General features: G+C 43.8%; 1 protein-coding gene across 2 annotated transcripts in view; it reads left to right on the plus strand.

Annotated features, from left to right (window-relative positions):
- The window catches only part of flnba (filamin B a), a 61640-nt gene that overhangs the window by 12153 nt on the left and 35802 nt on the right, over positions 1 to 13685 (plus strand). The gene's annotated exons all lie outside the window — the stretch shown is intronic.

Consider the following 13685-nt stretch of genomic DNA (forward strand, 5'->3'; position numbering starts at 1 on the left):
AAAAAGGTGACAAAATAAATTTTAAAAATTACTCGTCTTATCTCCTCGGGCAGGTCTTTCCAAAGTCCTGATGGAGGAGGTGTAGTCACCTCTAGTAGAGCCCAGGGTTCAAAGGTGTGAACTGGCTCATTTGGGGTCGATATACTTGCAATATAGTGAGAGGCCAGACCCAGACAAGGTTTAAGAGTGATCAGTAAAATGTTCAAATCAATCCTAAACCGAACAAGAAGCCGATAGAGTGATACTAAAATCGGGGAGTGGTGTGAGAAACCGAGTCGCTGATCTGGTTTAGTTGGCAGCCGCAGTGATCGGATGTTTCTTGTCCAAATGTTGTTGGGTTGTTGCAATTTTTATGTCCTTAGGCTTGTGACTTTTTTTTTTGATTAGTTTTCTTCCCATGAACCAGTCGTCATTGCTCACCTGTCTGAGTCAGAGAGCTTCAAGTGTGAGTCACATAACGTCGTCTGTTCTTCTCACTGCACTGGCAGGTTTAGTCAATCACCGTTAATTCTGGGAGTTTGCCAGAGCATGTAAAATATCACTCGCATGTAAATTGGTGCCTTTTTATGAGCCTGACTTAACACGAAAATAACAACACAAGGACCTGCCGAGCTAAGACATGAAGTGACGCTGCCAAAAGCCTCATTCAGGTGTGACTGAACCATGAAGGGCAGCTAAAAACACACAGAGCCAATCGGCTTTTAAGGGCAGGGCGGCCGGCACACTTTAATTGGACATTTGGCTCAACTATAAATCACAAAATTGAAACCTGCAGCTCAAAGATAGACAAAGAAACCCAATACAGTTGTGACTGGCTGATGACTTTCCTTCTGTTTGATGCTTTAAACACAGAATCTAAACTTTTGTTTATCGTCTGACTTTGTCACGTCACGTCTCACGCAAAAAGAAGACTGCAGAGTGTGTTTGTGTGCGAGAGACGCGACACACAGGGCCTCTGTGTTGCTGCAGAAAAGGTAACATGAGAGTGGCAGGGATATAGACTTTCACACACACACACACACACACACACACACACACACACACACACACACACACACACACACACACACACACACACACACACACCTCTGTGCAGAGAAAGCTCCTTTGTTGGTTTCAGGTCTAAATGTTGCAGCTTTGTGCTGTGTTTTTTTTTTTTCTCAGTGTGAAGCTTTAAAGGAACAAATGTCCCGTCCACTTTGAGGAACATTTAAAGGTCCACTGTGTCACATTTCTTTCTCTATGTACAGAAATAAATTATAATATGCACTCCTGTGTTTTCTCTAGTGTATAATCACCTGAAAATAAGAATAATTTTGTTTCTGTTACCTTTTTTAAAATGAGCCTTGAACCATCGTGTTGCTGCAGGAGCTCAGGACAGCTAACCAAACGCTGGCTCGTGTTTGTGTACCGTAGTTTCTCCTTTTGCGTTAAGAAGGGTACAGGTGAGGCGACGAGGTTGCAATCAACAACCACACATTTTAAAGAAATTATTCCAGGAGGTCAGATTTCTTCGTGTTTATTCACGATCGGAGCCATCACCACACGGGTTGAATGTGATTTATTATATTTTTGTGGGGGTTTTTTTCAGTGCAGTCGTTTCCAAACTTTTTGCCTTGTGACTCAAACAAGACGTCTTCCTGCTACCCCCTGTTTCCCCTCCTGATAATCACAGTTTGGCAGCTGCTTCGCTTAGCACAAAGTCCAGAAACCACTTACCTGGTTTTTGTCCAGAGGTAACAAAATTCGCCAGCACCTCTCACCGTGTGTGCCGCCAAGAGGTGCCTGGCTGGGGACCTGGCGTGTGAAGCTCACTAATGAACATGATACCTTTTGTTGAGTGTGTTTTAAAAAACACCAGTTCACCATATGATGCGCTGGACTTTTTCTTAGCTGCAACCACAAACTTCTTCTAGTCGCCACTGGTTGGTGGATTTTGTTACCATCTGAACAGAGTCAGCTTAGCTGGTTCCCCTTGTTTCCATATTTAATGCACAGTATCAATTGTCTAATCAAAATGTCAACCTTTTGCTCTATGAGGCATAAAAAGGTGAAACCAAGGCGGTTTGTTAGCTCAACTGGTTTGAAAGGTTTAGTCCTTGCTGCAGCGACTCTGGCCCGTGTTCCTTTGCTTCATGTCGTCCCAATCTTTCTCCTTTCTTTCCTGTCTGGTAAATTAAAGCAAAAGATGTCCACCAGAATGAGCTCGTTTTTAAAGGGCCAGTCCACCCAAATCACAAAGATTGAACATTATAATGCCTGCCTGGTTTTCATTCTGCCCTATGAGGGAAGTTTACATGGATGTTGATGGAAATTTGTTTTTCTTTCCCATGTCCAACATGTTCACAGCTCTCTTTGTTTCCTTGTCACCGCCACTCGTCCTGTTCTCTTACAGCAGACGTTCGTGTCTTTGTGAAGGTGAATCGTTGTCATCATGTCATCATGTCATTGTCTTCTGGTGCCGAGCTGCCTTTGATGTCGGGAATATAATCACACACACATGAACACATGAACACCTCAGTCGTGTGGTTGGAAATAAAGCAGACATGACGCAGAGTCACAGACAGTCACCAAATGTTTGGTTAATGATGATCTGACTGATGATGAAGATGATGACAGACAATTCACTCCAACAAAGAAGCTGTTATCTCTGTCGCACACTCACGCACACACACTCTCACACACACACACATGCATGAAAACCCCAGATTTCTAAATTTATCTCACCCCACACTCCCAACACACACACACAGACACACACTGTGGTGTTGAACATATGTGTGGTTGTGGTGGTGGTTTACTGAGGATTGTTCAGTGATAATCACTGTGGTGAACCTCCTGCAGCCTGGCTCTGCTACAAACATCTCTGCTCCTCTTACTCACTCTGGTTCCAGTTCTTCCTCTTCTCTTAACTCCTCTCCTCCTCCTCTTCCTCCTCTTCGTCTTTGTTCTCTTTTCTTCTTCCCTCCTTCCTTTTAGTATTGAACCCTCACTACTTTGAATGTTTGTCCGTCAACAAATATCAAGAAACAAGTTGGCGCCAGATGTCTACGCTGACTTGCAATCTCGTTTTATTTATTCTTTCGGTCGAGTAGTCTGTTGGGTCTGCGAACTAACAATCATTGTTTGTTTCCTCAATCCAAGTTCAAGTTGACGTCACCGGCATGTCTGACCAACGGTCACTTTACTGTCACCGTAAATCAAAGAAATGCTGAATTTTCACAGCTTTTTACACTGTACACAGTTTTTTAATGTTAAAACATATTTAAGTTGGAACTGGTGACCTGTCCGGGGTGTAGCGCGCCTCTTGCTCAATGTCAGCTGAGATTTGGTTGGAGGTATCTGTGGCCGTCCAAAGAATAAGAGGTTATATGTATACTGTAAGTGGTTATAGATGATGGATGGATGGATGGATGGATGGATGGATGGATGGATGTCTAGGTTTAAGTCAAACAATCCCATTTCAGGGTCCATCGAGTAGCTTTCCTGGACTTTTCAACCTGTCTTCCCATTGACTTTCTATTCAATCTTGTGGCCTCTAATTTTTGGGCTTTTGAACCTGGAAGAAGGAGAGAGGAGGAAGGAGGTGACGTGCAGCAACTGGCTACAGGTTGGAGTCAAACCCTAGTCTGCTGAAGTCAGGACTTGCTTCATATTCAACCTAAACACACCTTGTTCTGCTCTTCTTTGTCTCCTCATGTTCTCTCCATCACTATCCCCTCTCCTCTTTTCCTCTTCACCGTCCTCTTCCTCACTATATTGCCGGTCTGGTTCTGATGACATCATGGACTGGGAACCAGCAGGGTGAGGTCATGCAAGGCTAAACGCTGCAGTGTGTTTGTCAGTGTGTGTCCTGTTTATGCATGCAGACGTAATGCCAGATGTGTGTGTGTGTGTCTCTGTGTGTGAGTGTGTGTGTGTGTGTGTGTGTGTGTTAATGACAGGGCAGCACTGTGCTTGGTTACTCAGCTCTCTTGTGGTTCTCATGTTTTCATTTTTCTTTGGCTGTTTGTTCGGATCAAACTTCATCTAACTCGGGTCTCTCTAGTGGAAACTGGTATTTTTTTAGTTTTATTTTAAGTTCATGTTATGATGCTCGACCTTTCTGTTATATTTGACCCACTGGACCACAACATCTCGCTTCATGGTCATCTCTGAGAGTGTCCTTCCCTGCCCGTCTCACCTGTGATCTGCCACAAAGCTCAATTTTAGGCCCACTAATGTTTTCTAACTCCATAAATCGCACGTTCAGTCGTCGGTAATAGCCGTTAACCAAAAGTCCTTATTAAAGAGCCTTCCTAGAGTGACGGCAGCTGACAATGGAGGAGGATGTGCTTCGGTCTGTTTCTGCTCAGGGGATTGTGTTATTTATTTAGTCGGCGGTTGTGTGAGACCCGTGAGGCTGAAGTCTGGTTGGAGTTTGTGTACCTCTTCTGTTTCTGAGCTGGTTCATTCCTCCAGAGAGGGCAACCACTAACCCTCATCACCACAGGATCTGTCACGCCGAAGGGTTAATGTTGACAAAGACCGACTGTCTGTATGAACGACTTCATAGTTTGAGTGAATGTGCTCACTTGTAAATAGTCGTAAATCTATCTCTTATTTGTGCAAGCTGTTTCCTGTCTTTGTTTTGTTTTCTTCCTGTTCTTTGAGTCTTGTGTCTGGCATCCACACATCAATATATCTCCTCATCCTCACCGACATCACTGATTGAGTTATCCTTTTCACTGTAAACTGAGTAGACGTTCATTTTCTATGCGTGAAATTCATTTAGTCACGCTTGTTTGTATTCTCAATCACAAAGTGGTGTTGTGGTGGGAGAGAAAAAGGAGTACTTGTGTACAGGTCGTTCAGAATCAAAGAGTACAAGAACGTTTCCAGACCTACCATCAAACCGCTGCAACGCTCCTTTATTCGCCAGTATGACACGAACGTGCCTTTTTATGCAGATGACACAAAGCTGTACATGCGGCGCCTCAGTCAAGAGGTACAGTGCTCTGCAAGTTTACAGTCAATATTTAGTTTAATTAGCACCTCTTAGAGTTGATAAAACATAATAACCAGCTAAAAAATTAGCACCTCTTAGAGTTGATAAAACATAATAACCAGCTAAAACAAAAAGGCACAGTAAAAAAAATTGTAAATGACTTGAAAAAACCGAAGCACAGATGGAAGGAAGATCCAGTGTTTAGGAGCTCCAACGGGCAACAAACCCTGATCAGAGGACGTCACATCCCTTCTCGTATTAAAAGGTGCCTGGCCATGGACGCGTCTTGGCACATTGCTGTTTCTTGGCAGGTTACTACCATCAGCTGTAGTTTTTGTAGCTTGTTTGAGGCAGAAGAGGCGGTACATCCAACATGGCGTTGGCCAGTGCTGCATATTTTCTTACGTCACTGTCCATTCTTTATGCCGTCATTGTTTGTGACATGTCACAATGTCTTTGTCACTTTCCGCGATAAACTGTAGGGTCAGGATCTTTCTCACGACAGAATCAATCAGAAAATAAAAAGCAGGGACGATTTACAGTGGAGATATTTTTTTAATTTGCAAGAAGAAACCTGCAGAAAAAGGCCAGATCTCTATGTTATGGCATGTTTTTCCCGTTCTTGTTATTGATGACAACTTTAAACTAACCGACTTTTAATGTATTGATGCACTGGGAGTGATTTTTAAAAAGGAGACATCTGGGATGAAGTGAAATAGAGCGAGCAGTATTCACTTCTTCGACTTGCGAGCGAGTTTTTCTTCCTCTTTGATCTTTCTCTCTTCATCTCTGCAGCTGTTTGAATCCAACCAGTGACCAGATTAAAGAGAGCGAGACAGAATGACACACACTCTGTATCCTGCTCGCCCCTCATTAACCAAATCAAAGGCATTAAAAGCTTCTTGCCTCTTTCTCTGTGTCTGTAATCTTTTTTTTTTTTGGTGGGATCACCCCCTCTGAGCTGCTGCTGCATGACTCATGTGACTCTTACTAAGCGGCACCGTTATTACAGCTATGCATCATATGGTGATGTCATCAGTAGGGTGCCACAGTTTGGGAGTGCCGACATGATGCTATGAGGGAAGACTGCCGACTTCTCTGGAAACGGTTCACATGACCTTGAAAGCTCATTTTAAGTGATTTCAACCCCACTGGAGGCTCAAAGGGTCATTTCACCCAAATCATCAGAAACATACTTTTTTACTTACCTCCAGTAATTTGTACCTCAAACCCCCAAAAGGGCGGTGCTCTTGGTGCTCAAAGAGAAAGTACATCCACCCTTTCCCTTCCACTGTGGAAAGTGGAAACCTCTTTTTATGTGATCATCAAAAAGGGAAGTTCAAATTTGCTGGCTGAGCTACACGTTCATACCGTGAACTGTTACTGGTACTAATGGGCCGGTCATTAATTTGTGGAGCTGCTTCAGTGTTGTAAATATGGACAGCTGTATATTTACAACGTGTATTTGTTATGATTATAGTACTTATGATCAAAAACTAGGGATTCAACAACAAGGGATTCTTCCGTCAACGTCCTCTTCAGTCTTTTCATGTCTGCCATTATGTCCTTAGAGGATGCTGAGCCCAATTACATTACTCGCTTGCCCAGCTCTGGTTCTGGCATGACACCGGCCTGTGTTCCAGGGCATGAAAACCTCTTCTTCTTCTGGTGGTCCAAAACGTCTGTGATACAAACACTAACCCGGTGTTCTGAGCTCACAGTCCGGGCAGCCCGGCTAACAAACTGAGCTTAACATGAGCTAACAGCAGCTACAGCTGGCAGCAGTTTACTTCACTGTCCATCAGGAAACTCTGTAAATCACAGAGAGTTGAGACGGAGCTGCCGGAGGACATCAGAGGGAAAACCAGAAAACATTTTCTCCATTTTAACTAAAATCAGTGAAATAGTTGGTGCTGTGTGACTCCCGACCCGGAGCCCAAAGTTACATAATGTGAGAACAGACGTACAAATGACAGAAACACCGTTCACCTGATTACAGGTCAGTGTGGATCAACAGGATTTAAAATCTGTTATTTTATGAGAGAAAAGTTACATAATCGTAGCTTTAGGTTATGGCAAACAGAGTTAGGAAGAGGAGTTAAAAAACAAGGAGTGAAAGTTGTGTAACTGACCAGACATCAGTGTGAAAGGTGTGTTTATGGTTGTGTTTAAATTGGGTGTTGAATAATGTATAGGTGTGTGTGTGTGTGTGTGTGTGTGTGTGTGTGGCTTTTGTTCCTTTGCCACCATTCATTGGGTCCTCGGAGGGGAGGGATGTTTGTGGTAAATTGGGGGGTGCGTGGGCGGGGTTATGATTTCACCACATAGGAATGTGTGTGTGTGTGTGTGTGTGTGTGTGTGTGTGTGTGTGTGTGTGTGTGTGTATCATGGGTCAAACCTTCTACACACATGCGGTAGCTCCACATCCTGTTTACCACTGCAGGTACCTCCTGTCCTCTTTTTTTTTTTTTTTTTTTTAAGGGCATTTCCCCTGAATTCACTTTTCCCACCAGACTCATTAAACCTCAGTGATACTCTGTTGCAGCCGGCTGTATAATAACTGACCTATGTACGTTCAAGCTGCATACTTAACGTGACTATCAAATCTGTATGCATGTCTCCGTCGTCCAGGCAGCCTTTTGTATTGTGTTAGTTTGGTTAGTAGACTCTTGAAACTTGCTTGAGTTTCGCAATCCATCACAGTGAACATGAGGTCTGCATTTATGGATGAATTATCTGCAGTGTCTCAGTGGTTATTAACCTTTTGGGGTTTAAAACAAAGCAGCCTTGCAGCCTATTTAGTATTTTAAACAAAAAAGCTAAATTAGAAACAATATTGTGTTACAGTTTTCTCCTTTCCTCTTCTGTATCAAATGTTCTTAATCGAACTAGTGGCTGCCTGGAAGGAAAAGTTCATGTAAAGTATAAAGCATCTGTAATATCACTAGTTATGGTGCAGACATGGTTAATTTGTTCATGGTTGGAGCATTAATGGCTGTGCAGCTCGTTGCTGTTAAAACCAAACAGCAAACAGACCCGGTTGGAGGCGAGCTGCTGAACATGGTGGAACATTTAGCAGCTAAAGAGTCAGATATTTCCCTCAGGAGTTGGTAGAGACCAAAAACAGAGCTGAAAGACGCAAACACGGCTCCAAATGAACGATAATGTTTGTGTGGAACTGCTCGACGTGTAAACGATCAACAAGTTCAACATATCAACTTAATAGGTCGTGACACTGCCCCCAAGTGGCCATAAAATTGCTGGTTTAATTGACCAATTAGCAAATGTGTGTTTGTTCACCATAAACAGGAAATAAAATCTCCAATCTAAAGAGGAAATAGTTGGAAATAATCCATATGTAGGTACACTGATGCGTCCTTGAGCCTCTTCAATTGCTCATATTTGTCTGGCTTTTCTCTGGCTGCTGGTATGTGAGCGTGTGGCTGACATCAGTGTGATGATCTGCCTCAGGCGTCGACTGTTCTGTACTGTTCGGCAGTTAAATTGTTGGGTAGGAAGCCGAACATGTGTGTTTTTCTGAGACGGCGATGTAGTCATCGTGTGAAGAAACAGCTGTTGTAATGTGGGACAGCAGTCGTTGCCTCTGAGGGTGAGAGAGGCTGCGATTCAACTGTTTGAGCAACAGTGTGACCTACAGTTATCTGAGAGAATGTTCCAGGCGTCTCACCTGTAGGCCAGGTGTAACTGGACCAATGTGCTTCAGAGCAAAGTCAATCAGCAGGGCTGATGGGCCATGGGACTCGTTTCTGGACACCGAGACAGGTGATAGGAAATCTTGTAGCTTCTTGTGTCGTGGTGTTTCCTTGCCCTTGTTTTTGTAGCTCTCAGCTCGGATGCTGTTGGCTAAGATGTCTAGTGTATTCCTGAACCACACCAGACTGCGGGACCGATTTGTACAGTGGCGTCAACTGCACGCACTAGCTTGGCTGTCAGTATTCGAGTCATGCCGTTTGAGGGTAGAGAAATTTGGACTTTATCTCAGATTGCGTGCAGCCGTGTCTAACAAATGCCGTGTTTATATCTCAAACTATAATTACAACTATATATAAGTCGTGTTTTTCTCAAAGGTTGATGTATTTGACTTGAAACCAAACGATCTCAGAACCCATCAGCTGAGGCCAACAGCCAATCTTTATGTTGAACTATTCCTCTCGTGTGAGAGTCGGGATGTTTGTCTTTGCTTAGCATAAAGACAGAAAGCACCCACACCCGCCAAAACCTGCAAAGCTCACTAATTAACACTGTGTTTGTTTTAAAACAAGGTGCAACAACGATGTGGTCTTAGGATGGATAAGACTTCCTCTGCAATCCGAATGACGACACATTAATTAGACGTACAGACATATTAATTAACTTTTGTTGTCAGACGATGGCAGAGTGTTCTGAAATTACATTTTGGCCATTGAAGAGAATGTGTAAATATGTGTTTTTGGTTCATTCTGTCAATAAAAATACTACAAATCAACATATTTAATCACATTTATACAAACATCCTGCAAACCCAGTGTTGACATAAAACAGTCCTGTTCATTGATTTTCTACATTTCCTCTGAGGCCTAATAAAACCATCTGTGGCACACCTCCACAGTTTTATAACATCTACCAAAGAATCATAAATATATTAAATCCATGACCATTTTTACGAGCTGGACTGAGAGTAGTTTCACCAGGCTGAACAGTAAGGTGTATTCAAAGTGTTTTGAAATGGTCGAACACCGCCTCTAATAATCTTGCCTCATAAAGGTGAGAGGCGTCGGGGTGGGAGGGTGTTTTTGAAGCTATTCAGCCACCCAACAAACACTTCCACAGTGGTGAATTCAGACCTGCGTCTATAACAGACGTCAGTGGATGAACAATGTTGACGCAGAGCAAATAGTTACCAAGACTGACCACAAAGTAGGCAATGACTTGTCTCTCTACCTGATACACTCATGGTTTGAGGCAGGACAGATTTGGCATTAAAATGGACAAACATGAACTTGTGGAGTCCCTCAGGGGTCTGTTATGGATCTCATTTTGTTTGGCTTTTGTAGCTTCATGGCTGACAGGTTGCTTAGTGATCACTTTGTGGTCGCCGACCTGCTGTTAGCCGAGTGGTTAGAAGGTTTTTCATGCTGTGACTGTTGGGATCGCTGAGCAGGTACATTCTGCAGCCCTGCCGTTGGCTCATTATGTAACTTCCTGCGCCAGAGAAGGTGTGCCACGCTGATAAGAAAGGCATTTTGTTCCAACCCCGTTCACCTTTACACACACTTGTGTGCATACATACACTTATTTTATCTCCCTCACTCACTTTCCGTTTCTCCTTGTACACAGTCTTTGTCTCTCCTAATACAAACTTAAACCCTCCCGGCTCCCGCTTCTCCATTAGCGTCCTTGTTGCCTCTGCATTGTTGCGTCTCCACAGCAACCGCCCAACAAATCAGCAGGTATCTGCAGCGATAGTGGCTGGCCGAGAGGCTCGAACATTGTTTATCTGACGCAGATCCGGCCTGAATTAAATGGGGGACCTTTTGTGAATGGATTAGTGAGACAGATAAATCTCTGAATGAAAGAGGAGGTGACTGTAGTGTTTGATATTGTCGAGAGGGCGGGGGGAGTGGTGGCAGACCTCTCCTGTGAGCTCCTGTTAGTCAACATAGAGGACTAAAGTGTAAGTCAGTAGAAAAGCAGGATATCGGTTCAGTTCTCGAACAGACGACCCATGAGTGTCCGAAAGTCTTTAAAGAATGCAGCAAAGAAGAACAGACGTTTTAATTTTAATCGATACGATCCATTAAAAAGTCCTTGATGGGCTCTGATACTCATCTTTGTTGGAGTATTGATCCAGTCCAGTGCTCCCTGGGCCAGGTTCACAAGTGCGGATGTTTTATTTGAGCTGGGCGGTGTCAAGCACCTCCAGGACTCTCCCATTGGCACCCATTTTGTTTAACAAGGCCGGTCAGCATGAATGACATGACTGATATCATTTAGCATGACGTGTGTGTGTGTGTGTGTGTGTGTGTGTGTGTGTGTGTGTGTGGAGCATTAACGGTTGTGTTCTTTGGACTTAACCCAGAACATTACTTCAGTGTGTTTCCCTTAATGTGTTTTAGAAGATGAGTGATTTTTATGTCAGTCACATGAGGAGGATGAGGGACTCGAACAATGCTGCAGATTATTAGAGAGCACAGACACACACACACACACACGGACACACACACACCGAACCTGTGAGCTTCAATCTGTGGATTCCACAAATATTTTTGTTGTTTTCTTTAACTTTTTCTATCCATTCCCGCCCTCTCTCCCTCTCTTTCTGGCTCTCTTGTCCTTTATGTGAACAATAGGCTACCATGGTGATAGCCTCGTTACTCACAAAACTGTTTCTGCAAGGACGCACACACACACACACACACTAAACAGAAACATTTCACCCAATTTGTGAAGTAAATATAATGTGGCTGAATGGTATTAAAGCTGTGGTTTCAGGACCTTTTTAGGGAAGTGCAAAATAAATCTGAGGTCTCATGAACGAACCAGACAGGCACAAATTTTTACTCATGCTGTATTTAAGGTTTTCCTTGCCGGCTTGGTCACTTTCTGAATTTCTTTTTTAGCTTCCTCCGTCAACGTCCTCTTTAGTCTTTTTTGCCTCTGTCATATCTACAGTGGCTGCTTGCCCAGCTCCGGTTCTGGCATGACACTGGAACCGCTCTGCATTTGACCGTGTCTGTGATCTGAAAACCTCCTCCTCCTCTTCTTCTTCTTCTTGGTGGTCTAAAACGTCTGTGGTACAAACACTAACACTCCCCCGGTGCTCTGAACTCAGTCTGGGCAGCCCGGCTAACAAACTGAGACACCGTTCACCTGATTACAAGTCAGTGTAGCATCAACAGGATTTAAAATCTGTTATTTTATGATCCAAAAGTACCAATTTAGGGATTCAAAAGTAAAATATTAAAAAATGTTTTGTGCTTTTACTGAATGACAATTTGATAACTTTAATGGTGTGTCCAGTGTGGACTGATTAGTGTTAATCCGAGTGAGTGAGCTCAGCCATGGGTGGAGCTGACTAGTGCTACACACTCACAGCATGTTTGCTGGAGAGGTGGCTGGTAGTGACACACACACACACACACACACATGCTCACACACACACACAGGTGTGGCAGATCAACCGTAGAGGGCAAAAGAAAAGGAGGGAAGAGGAAGGGAGGGAAGAAGAAAAGGTGAAAGCTACAGAGAGATTAGCGAGAAATGGGTGGAGGAAGTGAAAGGTCGGAGGTGGAAAAATGAGCGAAACAGACGCAGAAACACAAAGACATAACTGAGTCTGGCAAAAAGGCAGCGAGATTAGGAATGTAGAAAACAGGATGTCGCAATCTGTGTGTGTGTGTGTGTGTGTGTGTGTGTGTGTGTGTGTGTGTGTGTGTGTGTGTGTGTGTGTGTGTGTGTGTCGAAGAATATCCTCCGTCTTTAACAGCATTGTGTCACCCATGGGTGAGGCTCCCAGAGCTCCACCTTTTAAACCTGAGTTGCTGAAACATGTTTGGGCCACAGTGAAGCAGAGCTGGAGGTTTACACACACACACACACACACACACACACACACACACACACACTGAGGACTCATATCTGCTGAATACATCAATACAATGTTGCATAATCAAGCTGAGTCACATGTGTTCTGTAACTCTGACTCTGTTTTGACATATTTCACTGATAACTGTTTTGAATACTTCTGTATCTGCGCGTGATAAATACAATGCAAGTTTATCCGTCCGTTTCCTTCTGCTTATCCGGGTTAGACGTCCTTCTCCTGTGGGGATCCCGCGGCATTCTTAGGATAGATGGGATATGTAGTCCCCCCATCGGGTTCTGGGTCTGCTCCTCCCAGTCGGACCTTCAAAGGAAGGTTTCGAGGCGAAGGAGCAGCGGCTCTACTCCAATGTCCGAGCTCGTCACCCTGTCTCAAAGGCTGAGCCAGGCGGAGAAAGCTCATTTCGGCCGCTTGTATCCATGATCTCACTCTTTGGGTCACTACCCAAAGCTCATGACCATCACTGAGGGTTGGAACGTAGATAGACTGGAAAATCGAGAGCTTTGTCAGCAAGAAAATGAGCATAATAAACACTATAATAACAGTCATTACGGTAAAATATAATTATAATATATACGTATACAATGCAGTATAATGTGAACTATTAAAAATGACACATAGCAGTGAAGACTGAGGCCAGACTGGGCCATCGGAGAGGTGAGCACCCGGCTCCTCAGCAGAAACCCCAGCGAGGGATACCCCCCCTCCCAGTTTGAGACTTTGTTTTGAGCCACATCCAATGCCCAGAGGAGGGTGCTGACCCAATGCAGGTCATGTGCTCGTCCTGACTTGGACCACCTCCAGACCGTTGTGAGGGAGTCTGTCCGCTGAGGAGTTGCATTCTTTGTTTTCTTTGTTTGTTTTATTATTCATACTCAAAACCAGATTTTGCCAGATCACTTTCTCTGCACTCCCTCCTTTGTGCTGTCAGCGACTAATGTTACACTTCAACCCTAATCTAGCAGTGTTGACCATATCTTAATCTCTGATTAAGCTCTCCTTGACATATTTCACCCCACCTCGGTGTCCAACTTTGAAGCAAATAAGAAATTTATCATTAACGTCTGAGCGAGTTTCTATTTGAATAATAAGTTG

This window comes from Larimichthys crocea, chromosome VI (genome assembly GCF_000972845.2).
Source record: "Larimichthys crocea isolate SSNF chromosome VI, L_crocea_2.0, whole genome shotgun sequence".
Classification (NCBI taxonomy): Eukaryota; Metazoa; Chordata; class Actinopteri; family Sciaenidae; genus Larimichthys; species Larimichthys crocea.